This window comes from Nannobrachium achirus, assembly GCF_963921795.1.
Source record: "Nannobrachium achirus genome assembly, chromosome: 22".
Taxonomy (NCBI): Eukaryota; Metazoa; Chordata; class Actinopteri; order Myctophiformes; family Myctophidae; genus Nannobrachium; species Nannobrachium achirus.
The window spans coordinates 2969203-2983149 of record NC_137829.1 but is presented as its reverse complement, the minus strand read 5'-3'; positions in this window follow the sequence as shown (position 1 = coordinate 2983149).

The window sequence follows — 13947 nt, the reverse complement described above, 5'->3', positions numbered from 1 at the left end:
TTATTACAGGAAAAATAAAGTGGGGAAAAAAAAGCTTTTGCCTGAGGGAGGCCAGTCTGCTTAAAAGGTTGCTAAAATAAAATTAGAGAGCTTTAATTCCAGTGTGCAGATATATTTTATCGGCTTTTCCTGGACTCATTATTTTATCCAGCACCAGGCCTATGTTTGGATTTATTTCATAAGCACACAAAAGTCCCTCATTTTCTATAGAGCTGAATCATGTAACCATCTGTTCTTCAAATGCCATCAGAAACAGGGTGTCCCTTGTTAATGCTTTGTCATTGGTTCATGTGTGAAGGTCAAAAAACCAGTTGCACCGGATTCGACCATACCATGGAAGAGCAACAGTCACAACACAATGACACAGCACACAAGATTTTGTATACAAGTAAAGTACAGTGTACATCTACGGGAAAGAAACCTCTTCTCAGAGATATGATGTGGATAATGGATTGAAAGGTTTTTTAGAGTTAAACATAGGCCTAAGGGCAAGAAAAGTTATATTCTATAACTTTAAAACTGAAAGCAGAAACAACTTGGGAAATGAATTTTGGTGCATGAATAATGCACTTCAATTCAATAGAGATGTAGTCATTATATATTTCATCATTATTACTGTAATAGCTTGCACTGCATTGCAACGTATGGTGCCGTCTTAGGACGGGGTTCTATACTTATTCCTAATCATCTAAACTGCTTAAACCCTGGTGTCCCTATTCTTGGGTGAACATTTGGAGGAAAAAAGGCAGATCTGCAGCAGATCAGCTCTTTTCACAAAGAGATTTGGTGTTGAAGGGAAAAGGTATATGGGTATACTGTAAGCAATATAATTGGTGCTCTACTCTAGTGGCCTGGTCACTCTTTAACCACTTGAACCCTAGCATCCCTATTCTGGAGTGAACATTTGGCAAAAATAGCAGATCTACAAGCTCACAACAATTATCTAATTAACAATACAGGGTTTAAGTAGTTTGAAGGGATAGTAAACCAGCAGACAAACATAAAGATCAGGGTTACTGTACATGTTTGCCCTTAAACGACCATTCATAACTGACACATGTGACATGCCACGAAACGTGATCCCTATCTCTCTGTATTTACTCAACCTAGAGCTCATGTTAGGTTACTCACGGTGCATTGTCATCCCAGCTCATCATTACCTGTATACAGTACAGTACATATAACCTTTACTGTACAGTAGGTGCCTTATTAATCACTGACGGAGGGAGGATTACATTGGTGCAGCACCAATAGCAACTCACAGAATACTGTAGGATAACTGTTTAAAATCCTTATTAAAATTGAAATTAAGGTCGGTGATCAAAATAATGATACAAGTAAAATAAACAATACAATAAGTTGTACAAATATAGAAATATGCAGGTGTTAATATACACATATAGACACAAAAGTACTAGCTACTTTCTCTTTCCCCTTGAGTTAAAGAAAGCGTACAGTAGTATACCATCACAAGACGAATGCATAGTGCTAATTTATCCATTTGTAACTCTCAGAGTTAGATATCCATTGGGGATTCTATATTGTGTGAGGACTAAGTGTGTTCCAATGGACTACCCAAAAAGTCATACTGTAGTCTTATTGTTAGATGGAGAAGCTATATGGATACAGCCTTTGGGCAGAAAGTCTACATGAAAGCTCAGTATCACCCAGTTGTAGCAGGAGATATTGCATATAAGAATAGACATGATCTGACCTGCTCACACATGCTTGTTGGTACTGTAATATTTTAGTCTTTGTTGTACTCTGCAGTAAACCTCCTTTCCTCCTTACCAAGTTCTAGGTGATGCAAGCTGCTGCTGGAACCAGAACAAGAGCTGACCTTTCAGCTTGTTTCCTGAAAGCCATGCATGAACTGATGACTATTTCTATGCATTTGATGTATTACCTTGTGTTGTCCTGGCTTACTCTGGATTAAGAGAGTCTGATAAATGCATGTACATTGTGGACATCTAATCAGTAATCAGCCTCCCAGTCAGCCTCTCTTTCAATGTGCAACACTGTCATGCAACAAAGTATACATCAAGCTTAAATGACCCTATGGTTAAGAGTCTTAGCTGTCTTACCTTAAGACAGTAGTTGTTTCAATAAGCGTTGTGTAGAGAGTGTACTCTAATTTCACTGCACATTGAAACACAAACAAGCTGTCACATGTTTGTCATTACCGTTCACAAAAATAGATTTTAAGAACATGTTTAAACTATGTTTTAATTTCCATTTCTGCTATGCAGCAAGCTAATTTGGTTTCCAGTAGAACTTATTTATGTTTGTTTGACTGACTGACTGACTGACTGACTGACTGACTGACTGACTGACTGACTGACTGACTGATTGATTGATTGATTGATTGATTGATTGATTGAATACTTTGCATGTTTGTTAACAGCACAGGTAGTACAGTAGAAGGTTTTGCTAAAAGGATAAGACAAAAAGACCCAGCGGCTACGTGACTGCAAAGGCCAAAATGGAAGTGGGGGAGGCAGGATTTTTCGGGCCTTCTGAAGTTAGGATTTGAACATTGTGTGAGCCATAATAGCCCTATGGAGCCAACAGTCTGTCTCAAGATACTAGTGTGTACTATGTAGTAGTGAAAACTATATCATATATTTAATTCAATAATTTACTATTGTGGTTGATTCAACTGAATATTTAATAAAGATTCGCCCTGAGCTCATATGGAGGGAGAGAGAGAGAGAGAGAGAGAGAGAGAGAGAGAGAGAGAGAGAGAGAGAGAGAGAGAGAGAGAGAGAGAGATGCCTCCAAATCTAAAGTATCAATTATTCAAGAGATTCCAACTCAATTCCAGCTCAGTCTACACAGGGATGTAGAGTAGGGCACAATATGCACTTATGTGACTATACAGTCACCATTATCAAAAACAGAGTGGTAGCCCTGTTGTACACTATAGTGCATTTCTTGTATTACTTTTTGTTTGAGGTCCTTAAATGATCACTCATCCCCCCCCCCCCCCATATAACAGAAAGTGTATGCAATATAGTGGGCAGAATCAAGAGTCTGGGATCAAATGTAAACACAATTTGGATAATATTGCATTTATATAAGGTCTTTCTCCTAAGCACTTTACAACGTGCATTATCGTACAATCACCCATTCACACACAGACGGCAGAGGGAAACCACGTAAGGCAGCAACCTGCTCAGCCAAGACCAGCCGTGGATCGAACCAGGAACCTTCCGATTGCAAGACGCCTCTACCTCTTGAGCCACTGCTACCAACGGCTGATGGAGAGTGGAGCGTAGTGTCTGGAGCTGTTATAATGGAGGTGAAGGTGTACCTGCATTTGATACAGAAAGACCATTGGGGTAGAGGATGCTGTTTTGAGCTTCATGCAAAACAACTAGTCAAGCAGTAGTGGGCCGACCCGATCACAGGATATACATTTCTTGTGCAGGGCGAGTGACCAACTGCGACAACCACAGTTGTGTTGGTTGTATTGCTTTAAGTTAGATACACCACCACAGTGATTCCCAAAGGTTTCAGCCCGAGACTCAAAAGAAAGATTAGACATTTGCCCGATCTACATGCTCTCAGTGAAAACTACTTCTTAAACATTTTCTTTTCTAATTTATGGACCCACCGACCCACTGTCTGTGCTCTACCATACGGTTTGGTTAAAATAACATTTTATTCACATTTATATAAGTTATGGATTGCAGCTTGTAGTAGGCAACTAGGCAAGTAAGGAAGCGGCTCTGGTAGCGCATACAGTACAGGTATCTGTATGAATAATGAGCAAACAATACAGTATCTATTTTAAGACCTCACACAATTCATGAATCATTTGACAAATATCATGTTATGATGAATGACTGTAACATCTTCAGATTCCCCTTTCAAAAGCCATCTACTGTAGCTTGCCTTTGGGTCCTGAATAACAAAGCCTCGAAGTCATCCACCTGTAAGATCATTCAGTGAAAATAGCAGATCTACAAGCTCACAATGTACAGTACTATTGTGTTGTGATGTGTTGTGAGCTTGTAAATTGGCTATTTTCAGCGAATAGATTTGGGGTGTAGAGGGGGAAAAAGAGAGGCTCTAGTACAGAGTTGACCTCGGTCAATTAGTATTAGTTTACTTGATACAGTGGCAAACAGACCCAGAAATCCACCTGTGTATTTAATTTCCCAGCAGACCAAATATGTTTTGAGTTAAACTACACCAGATTGAGCACAAACAAGCTGCTTTCCTGCCAGTGTTGGGGAACGGTGGTAGCATTAACAGAGCAGCCAGGCAGCATTTGATGGGATTTTCATGATTTATTTTTTCATATCAAATTGTTGAAATGAATAAAAGATGAGCCAGGTCATCTTGAACTTTTAAAAAGACGAGACGTGAATTTGGGAGCACAGCTTGACTACCGAGCAGATCGTGATCATGGTTTTGAGGCTCAGAACACTGAACAAGCCCTTTTGGAATGAATGATTAGGTACATTATTGGGGCAGCGTTGGCTTAAAGGTTAGAGCATTGGTTCCCAAACAGTGGGTGACGACCCCTTTTATGGGTCCCTTTGTTTTTTGTTACCTCCATTTAGTTTTTTAATTATTATTATTATTTGAAATATTTGATATACAGTATATAAAATAAAATAAAAATCGTGAACAAAATTCTATGTTTTCCAGCATTTTCATTAAGAAATCAAAGAAAAAAATCAAAGATTCCATAATTTAGAAAACAAACGTTTAAGAAGTAGTGAAAATAGCCGATCTACAAGCTCACAACGCGGTCATGCATCCACTTCATGGGGAAGGGAATTGTTAGATTAAAGTTAGAGAGTGGAGGTGCTCTGGCACAATACTGTATATTTATTGAATTCAAACGATATACTAAACTACCAAAATTATCCATCAGGAATGACCAATGGAAACACACGATTGAGTGGCATGGCATGGCATGCTACTGTAGTGGGAAAGTAACTCAATACTCCCCTCCCTCCTCACAGCTGAGGTGTTCTTGAGCAAGGCACTGAACCCCCAGCTGCTCGTGGCTGTGGTTGTACTGGGCAGCTCACACATCACACACACCAGTAGGCCTGATGTGTGTGAATGGCCGAATGTGTGAGCTGCCTTTTTCTTTGTGAGCTACCATTTTTCTACATGTAATCCACACACTCGTTTTTGAGCGGTGGTCACACCGTCTCCATAGCGTGGCCGTGTGTGTATGTGTGTCTGTCTGTCTGTATGTAGCCTCTGTGTGTGTCTGTCTGTATGTAGCCTCTGGTGTAGCCTGAGTACCCTGGGTGACCAGAGAGGTGCTGTTGAGTCTAGCCTGCCCTGAGCATCAACTGCAATACACACACACACACACACACACACACACACACACACACACACACACAGGCACCCCCCCCCCCCCCCACACACACACACACACACAATTCAGAACACATAGAATTCATAGATATAGAACACAGAATATGTACAGTACAGTACAGTTAGGTACAGTAGAGTACAGTATACAGTACAGTTAGGTACAGTATACAGTACAGTAAAGTACAGTAAGCTTTTTTCCAAATCTTTTTTTTTTTCAAAACCTTTTTTTTTTTCAAAAACTTTTTTTTCCAAAACTTTTTTTTTTCAAAAAACTTTTTTTTAAAAAAACCTTTTTTTTTTCCAAAAACTTTTTTTTCAAAAAAACTTTTTTTTTTCAAAAAACTTTTTTTTTTCCATAAACTTTTTTTTTCCCAAAACTTTTTTTTTTTTTTCAAAAAACTTTTTTTTTTTCAAAAAACTTTGGTTGGGTAAACCACCGCTCAGTTCACACGGGTGTGATTTTAAGGACCACAATGGAAATAAGCTGTTATCCTTTAGATAATGGTGGGCCTATAATGAATGCATTTGTACACATAACCGTCAGACCATGGGAATCTTCAATTGCTGTTACTGTTTGGCCAAAAGGGTCACTGCATTATTTATGGGGTTAGAGTTAGACAATGTTTACTGGAGGCCTTGTCTGTTCAAGTTGTAATATGATTCTATCAACAATCAAGCCAAATAGGATCACATGACTCATTCTCATTCTGTAAACAGCTTATTATTGTCCGATTAGGCAATATGGAAGTGAAGTAGTGGACCTCCAAATAGATGAAACATATATTTTCTTTCAAACTGATATATTTAGGTGGATAAAGCACTAGTATTTCACCATTTGTTTCTTAAATAGTTTTCTCAGTTCATTATTATTTTCACTAATTAGAACTCAAAAGACAAGCATCTGTCTCCATTCAAGTGGTTGGTAAGATACAGATACAAAATATCTGTGACAGATATTTTGTATCTGTATTTTGTTAGTGGTGGATGGTTCAGGAGGAGGGTGTAAGTGTAACCTAGGCATAATCACAGAGTAGTTGTGTAATATCAGTACGTTATACAATAGATCCAAAGATTTGCAGTTACAAAATAGTCAAAAGACTATATTTTGACTAAAGACTAAAGAAACAAAGGAACATTTCAGATAACAGGACTAAAGTATCAAATGTACAAAGCGGATGCTAAAAAAAAGAGAAAATAATAATTATTCACCTACCCTCTTGGTAGCGCTATAGTTCTTGTGACTGATCAGCGCTTTGCATTATACAAACTGTTTGTACTACCTGTAATAAGGCTTGATAGAGCTTGAAGAGAAAGTGTAAGCCTAAACAAGTGTTTTATGGGTACGGTAGCCTACTTGTCAACTGCATTCTATTCAATTCTATTCCCCCAGCTGTGTGCTACCTTGTACAGTATATCCCTCTACAATTAATGGACAGTCTTGAAGCACTCTAAACATGTATCCTTGTGCTTATAATGACTTAAACACCCAGCCATTAATATAATTGCTGTTTGGTAGTCTGATGCATTATACTGACCAACTGCATGGCCTAGTAGTCTGTGTGACAAATGTTAAAAGGGCAAGCACATTGAGAATCTTCAGGAGTGAAGCATGTTGGCTATTCATTCTAGGCCTACGTTCTGTGTTCATTTACACCAGAGAGTGTAAAAAATGACCCAATTATGGTCCTGTAAGTTAAATCTTTACCCTCTTGGAAGTTAAATTAACACTGATGGTCTCGTAAGGGCTGCCAGTGTACTGTAGGCCTATAAGCCCTGCTGCAATGCGTACTTTGGTTCCCACAGAGTCTGAAGAAATTGGGGAGCCCTCTGGAGAGTCTTGGGGAAGACCAATGCAGCTATTCTCTCTTTTAAAACAAGGCACACAAACACATGCATACAGTACACACTACACACACTACACACACACACACACTTTCAGACATGTTAACCAGTTCACAGCGCATCGTGTAATGAACAATTTTGACAAACAAAAAAGTATATAGGCCAATATGTATTTTAAATGTACTCCAAATAGACATGGCCCCTGTGATAATTTCCCCAGGTTCGGAAGCACTGCTCTAGAGCAGAGCATGAGTGGCCAAGGCGTTACCAAAGACCAAGAACTTTAAAACATGACCTACACATGGTGAACCTTGACATTTACATCTGACCTAGTTTTGACCATAGGCTACTGTAACAAGTGTGACATTTTTGAGTGGTGTTCCTGGAAGGAGCTAAGCTCCAACATCTGGCTTTGTCTGGGCTCTGAAGCGTGGCCTACATCTTGGCACAAAGCGCTCAAAGTTTGTAGTAGGCCTACACCCAGTGTCAGGGCTCTGAAATGTGGCCTACATCTGGCCTACATCTTGGCACAACGCGCTCAAAGTTTGTTGTACGCCCATGGTCACATTGGCCAAGCTTCCGGGGATACTTAATTAAATTAACTCATAAATAGCACAGGCTCACTTCACACCAGGTGTGATTTTTCAATTTGTAAATGACCCAATAAGTCAGTGGGTCCTGTAAGGTCCCAAAAGGTTCACAGCACACACAGTAAGGCTGGAAGCAGCTGGTGTAGACATAATACTTTGAAAACTATTAACCATACAGGTGTTGAAAGAGAGCTCTTTCCATTAGCCTCTTCCCTCTATTCTTGGTTGAGTTCCTGTTCAAACTGCAGAACAGACAGGAGAGCAGAGCCAGAGGATTTCCTTAAGACACACAATCCTGCTTTTTTCCCCAACTCTACATCCTTTTTGGCAGTGGGCGAGAGACAGGAAGAGGGGGAGAGAGAGAGAGAGAGAGAGAGAGAGAGAGAGAGAGAGAGATTGTTTTTGACAGTTTTGAGTCAACCATCAATCTGTAGTTTTCACTGCAGTCTTTCTTAGAATAGGCTTATTAGCCTATTTAGACAGTAGGCTATGTTATGTGTGCGATTGTGGGAGCTCTACGTATGGACACGTGATAATAACCACAGCATACTACTGAATGTAGGCTGCTGTGTGTGTTGTTGATGCCCGACGCAAAAAAAAACCCAGGGGAGATCAGCGCACCTTCCAGCCAGGTAAGAAACCACCATGCAAACCAAAACCAGATGTATCGCTGCTGCTGAGATCTGACATCGATCATGTAGAGAAACGTGCGTTTCTTTCTTTCTTTCTTGTTCCCACGATTGCGCTCCTGATCGTTTGGACACGAATTCAGAAGCATTTTGAGGAGAGCGCGTTATAGGTTTTGATTTTATGTCTCGTCGACTCCGCCTGTCTGTGTATTAATGTTAATGGAAATAAAAAGCTTGTTTTGACGCGTGCGGTGCCATTAAACCCCGGGCTGGACAGGCTGGACCACATGCAGCGACAGTGTTGTGCTGGTAGCCTACTGGCTTTGTGGTGCTCCTCGGGGGGCGACCAGCACCTGTAGAATGACGGTCAATGGGAATGTATGGCAGTGGTGGAAAAAGTACTCGCATGTTTTACTTAAAGTAAAAGTATCAATACTGCAATGTAGAAATACTCATGTACAAGTAGAAGTCCGGAATTCAACATTTACTTGAGTAAAAGTACAAAGGTATTTGTATCAAAATGTACTTAAAGTACCAAAAGTAAAAGTACTCATTGGGCAGAATGTCCCATTTCACACGTTTTCAAACGTATAAAATGTCAAACATCCTTTGAAAATAGCACAAATCTATAAATCTAACTATAATAGTAAACTCAAGTTTTCATACAATATTGTCCTCTAAGATGTAATGGAGTATAAGTAAGTAAGTATTGAACATTGGAAATACTCGAGTACAAATACCAAAGATTTGTACTTGCGTGTATATGTACTTATAGTTACTTTACACAACAACTGGAATGTAAAGAAGGTTGATTATCTGTGCTGTCGTGGTGATGAAGTATAGGCATACATACTGCTACTGCGAGCACGGTATGCTCTAAGGGTTGACACTGACTTTGTGTAGGCCAACACTGTTTAGATTAGAAAGTAATGTAACCTGTTATTCTGGAACGGGTAGCCTACAGGACAGGTAGCCCACACTTTCGCTGGGTCTGAGTCTGACAAATAAAACATAACCTTATGGTGGCAGACAGTGTTACTGCGCTCATTGGTCTCACTCTGCTGCCCGTTTCCACCATCAATTGTTTACTAAAACAACATCGATTCGACATGCTTTTTGCTTTCGGTTTCGCACGAAAACTATTATTCCCCTCCCCAGTTCCCTCGTATGGACAGGAGGGTGTGTGGTTGGTTGTGTGTGTGTCTCGTTTCACGCTGAAAAAAGTGACGTGGGGGCGGGTTGGACTGGAAGAGACAAGTGGGGTCATCATCATGACAGGAATGTAATATACAGTATAGGTTACCTGCTGCTGTTTACAGTGGATGGAATGGCAGGTGTCAGTTATCAAGGCTCCTTCACTTCTCATCATCAAGTTGTGAAGTGAGGCTTCTGCTGCAGCATACAAATACAATACACATACAAAGCAGGCTAGCCACAACACAGACCCAAAAAACAAACCAAAAAATAAATAAAACATCTGTGAGGTTTGTGGTGGAATTCTGGATCAATCAATAATGGATGAGGCAACTAGGAGTCGCAACAACAGGGACGTGCTGGCCATTGGGAAAAGCGGGACAACTCCCGAACGACCGCGGTTTTTAAAATGATAAATACAAAACAAACGGTTTTGGACATACAAGGTTTCCACCCGACAACGATGAAATATAACTCATGTAATTGGCCCACTGGCTTGTCACTTGTCATGATCTGAAATGGCAAATCTTTGAGTAGCAGCAGCGCTATAGAGAGAGATCTCTCTCTATAGCGCGCAATGAGGGCCTCTCCAACTCTTTTTCCCGGGCTGAATCAGGGCGCAACAATATTCTAGGTGGTGATGGCTGATGGTTATTAACTTATTACCGGTATGCTTTATGTACATGATATCATGGAGAGAAGTACAATCACACCATTTGTCAGTGGTATGGTAGTTCTGCCAAAAGGCACAAGTCAGAGATCACAGTTAAGGCATGTCCATACTTTCTCCGAAACCAAACTTTTCGGCGGAAAGGTCCAGTTTGACTACAAAATGACTTCACTTGCGACTTCTGAAACGCATTACACCGAATTAGAGATAAGGAAATTTGCACGTCGGAAAGTCGCAACTCACCAAACATTTCGGAGGTTTCGGAGATACTATGGACAGGCCTTTAAAGGACGAGCTGTACCAAAACAATAGCTATCAGGCCTAGGCTAGTGGGGACATTTAGACTCTTACAACAAGCTATCAAATATCATAATGTATTGTACAAGTATTATCATTGATGGTAAATATAAAGGTTATACATATCATGCAATCATATCATTTCTTCCTCAAGGTTGTCCTCACACTGATCATTTATACAGACTTTTCATGATGGTGATCAAAGTGGCTGTTGCTGCTGCTGCTGCTGCTTCTGTGCATTTGTTCCATCAGCAACGCGCTAACCTTTTCACTGACATGACATTCCAATCCTCGTCCGCGTTTGTCATTGAATTACACTGATTTCCGAGGTTTTTCTCTAATCAGATGAGGAGCCCTCCGTATGAACATCGACCACTACACAGAATCCCTTCTAATGCATCTTCTGGCTTTGGCCCTTTCAGTGCTTGCTTCTGGATTTTCCTTACAAGCGCAGTCAGCTTTTCTTCTTTCCATTAAGTGAACCTACAAAGTGCTTTTGTCAGCGAAGGTGTGCAAAGAGGTGTGGATTCTGCCCTGTTCCATTACAGCGGAGCAGCAGGGTTCACTTTTTATAGCATCTTAATTAAAACCATGTTGGGCAGGAGAGCTCTTTTAGTCCAGTCATTTTAGGCCAAAATTAGGCTAAACCTCAAACAAATTGCAATAGTAGCAAACTCAACTGATTCTGTATCCTCATTATGTCCTTAGTGAGGGAAAAAAAGTCCCAAGGAATCCCACCAGGGCAAAGTTTTGAAAACGACCTACCTACCTTCACTTACAAGAAATGGCCACTCAAAACGATGGTTTAGTGATGAGTCATCAATTTTCACAGTCTTTTGGGGTCCGTTTTTAGCCCAAGGAATGTTTTTCATGCAAAACAAATGCTTGCAATGGATTCTGAATAATTAAAAACCCCTAGTTTGACCCCTCACATCCCACTTAAAGCAGATTTTTTTTCAGTCATTTTTTCCTTTATATTGTAGTGTATAGTAAGTGAAGGTAGGTAGGTCGTTTTCAAAACTTTGCCCCGATGGGATTCCTTGGGACTTTTTTTCCCTCACTAAGGACATAATGAGGATACAAAATCAGTTGAGTTTGCTACTATTGCAATTTGTTTGAGGTTTTTTCATATAATGACTGGACTATTTGGTCCTGGAACCTTTCCACTACAGAACCAGTACCCCTCCTTAAAAGCCAATGCCTACCTACAGTCATTACAAGGACAAAACAGAAGTTTATTTTTGTGGGGATAGTTATACTAGTCTTTTCTTTTTGTCCAACAATTTCCCCCCAAACGACATTGTGCTGTGAGGTGTGAGAATCATGCTCTCCAGAGAAACCTTACCATACTGATTGTTTCTTTTCCTCTGTAGCACGCCACCACCCTTTGCACACAAGTTATCTCAAAATGTAAGGGGCCGATTGCCATGGGTTATTAACTTATTATGCTTTATGTACATTATATCACACCATGTCAGTGGTAGGCCTATGGTAGTTCTGCCAAAAGGCACAAGTCAGAGATCACAGTTAAGGCCTGTCCATACTTTCTCCGAAACCAAACTTTTCAGCGGAAAGGTCCGGTTTGACTACAAAATGACTTCACTCGCGACTTGCTGAGTTTATTTCTGCTGGAACACTAATCAATTGAGTGACCACTTGACCAATCATCTGAGTGCCCACATGTCCATCTAATTGCCAGACACCTCTACCCTCTAAGCCAGGGGTTCCCAAACGTTTTTGTCTCAGGGCACCCCATAAATATTTTTTTTGTCTGAGGCACCCTTACATTATAATTTTCACTCCCAGCACCTTATATTTATAGCATATCGTCGTTGTCGGGTGGAAACCTTGTATGTCCAAAACCGTTCGTTTTGTATTTATCATCTATAAAATGTACTAAACTAGTGAAAACAGCAGATCTACAAGCACACAACGCCTCGCATCGCGAGGCGTTGTGTGCTTGTAGATCGGCTGTTTTCACTCGTTTTGTGCGACAGAGGTTTCTGCCTGACAGTGACGATATTTTGGTGATTATGTTGCGAGGAAATCGTTGAGATAATAGCCATTTTGGTTAGAACTGACTGAAAATAACTTTGTACTTCAAGTTTAAAATGATACTAAATATTGTGTCCAAATAAATTCCAAAAATTATCAAATGATCTCGCGGCACCCCTGGACTGCCGTCGCGGCACCCCAGGGTGCCCCGTCACCCACTTTGAAAACCCCTGCTCTAAGCTACAGCTGCTCTATCTGTAAGATATCTCATAAACCTACAGTCAGGTTGCAAGATAGATCCTTCTGCTTTTGGTGACCCCCATGGCATTTGCTAACTGTTGCAATTCGTTTATTTCACTTTAAATTATTACATTTCAGTTTGGTTGGGTGTAAGGAGCAGCACACCCACAAGGGGTGGGGATTTTCAGACTCTTATTTTTGTTTTTTATTTGTCAGTGATGTCACCCGAGGGCACAAAGCTCAAAAACAGCGTCCCTGAATGGCAGCGTGGTACAACGATGGATTAACACGTCAGAAAACAAAGCAAATCTTCCTTTTTCACACAGGATTTTAGATATCTCTCACAGGGAATTATTACTTGTGTTGGTTTAGAGAGACTTTTATTACCCTCTCCACACAGGTTCAATCCACACATTCAACAGCCAATGTGATGTTAAGATTAGGTGCACATATGACCTTGTTCACACAGATGGGATGTTGGATAAATACAGACACATCCTAACTTGTGAGATCCATAAATGTAGCAGCCTAACTGTAGCACAGCCAGGTGGTGGTGGCTGTCCTCAATGGTCAAAAAGCCAGCTAGTGTCTGCCGTTGTGAAACACTTTGTCAAAATTGAAACTTAACTCCTGTCACTGAGTAACTGAAGTTATTTTGAGTTAGTTTCGTTATTCTCTTATCTTCAATCAGTTCTCAAGCTAATAATGATAGGGCCAGTATGATCAGTTAATACTGTAATTTGTCCTCAGTAACGCCACAATGTGCAGCTACTAGAATATTGTGGCCATTATTTGACTATTAGCCGATGTGTCCAGATCTTTTGTATAAATATAATTAAACCCTATTCAAAAACCTTCAACAATATCCCATTTAAAATGTCACAAGTGTCCCGTCGCCATGTTGAAACTTCACTTAAAATGACATGCCCAAAATAGGGATCCTAGTCGATATTCGATAGGTTAAAAATAAATGAAATGTATTAAAACATTTTGCACTTTATGACAAAATCTGTGTGAAAAACATCTGTAATCGGCATTGGACGCAAACATTTAGCATTGGTCTTGCTCTACCAGCTACTATAACTGCCTGGATTTAATGGTTTTCTCAAGCATCTCTTCCTCTTCCTGAAAACTCCCTCTG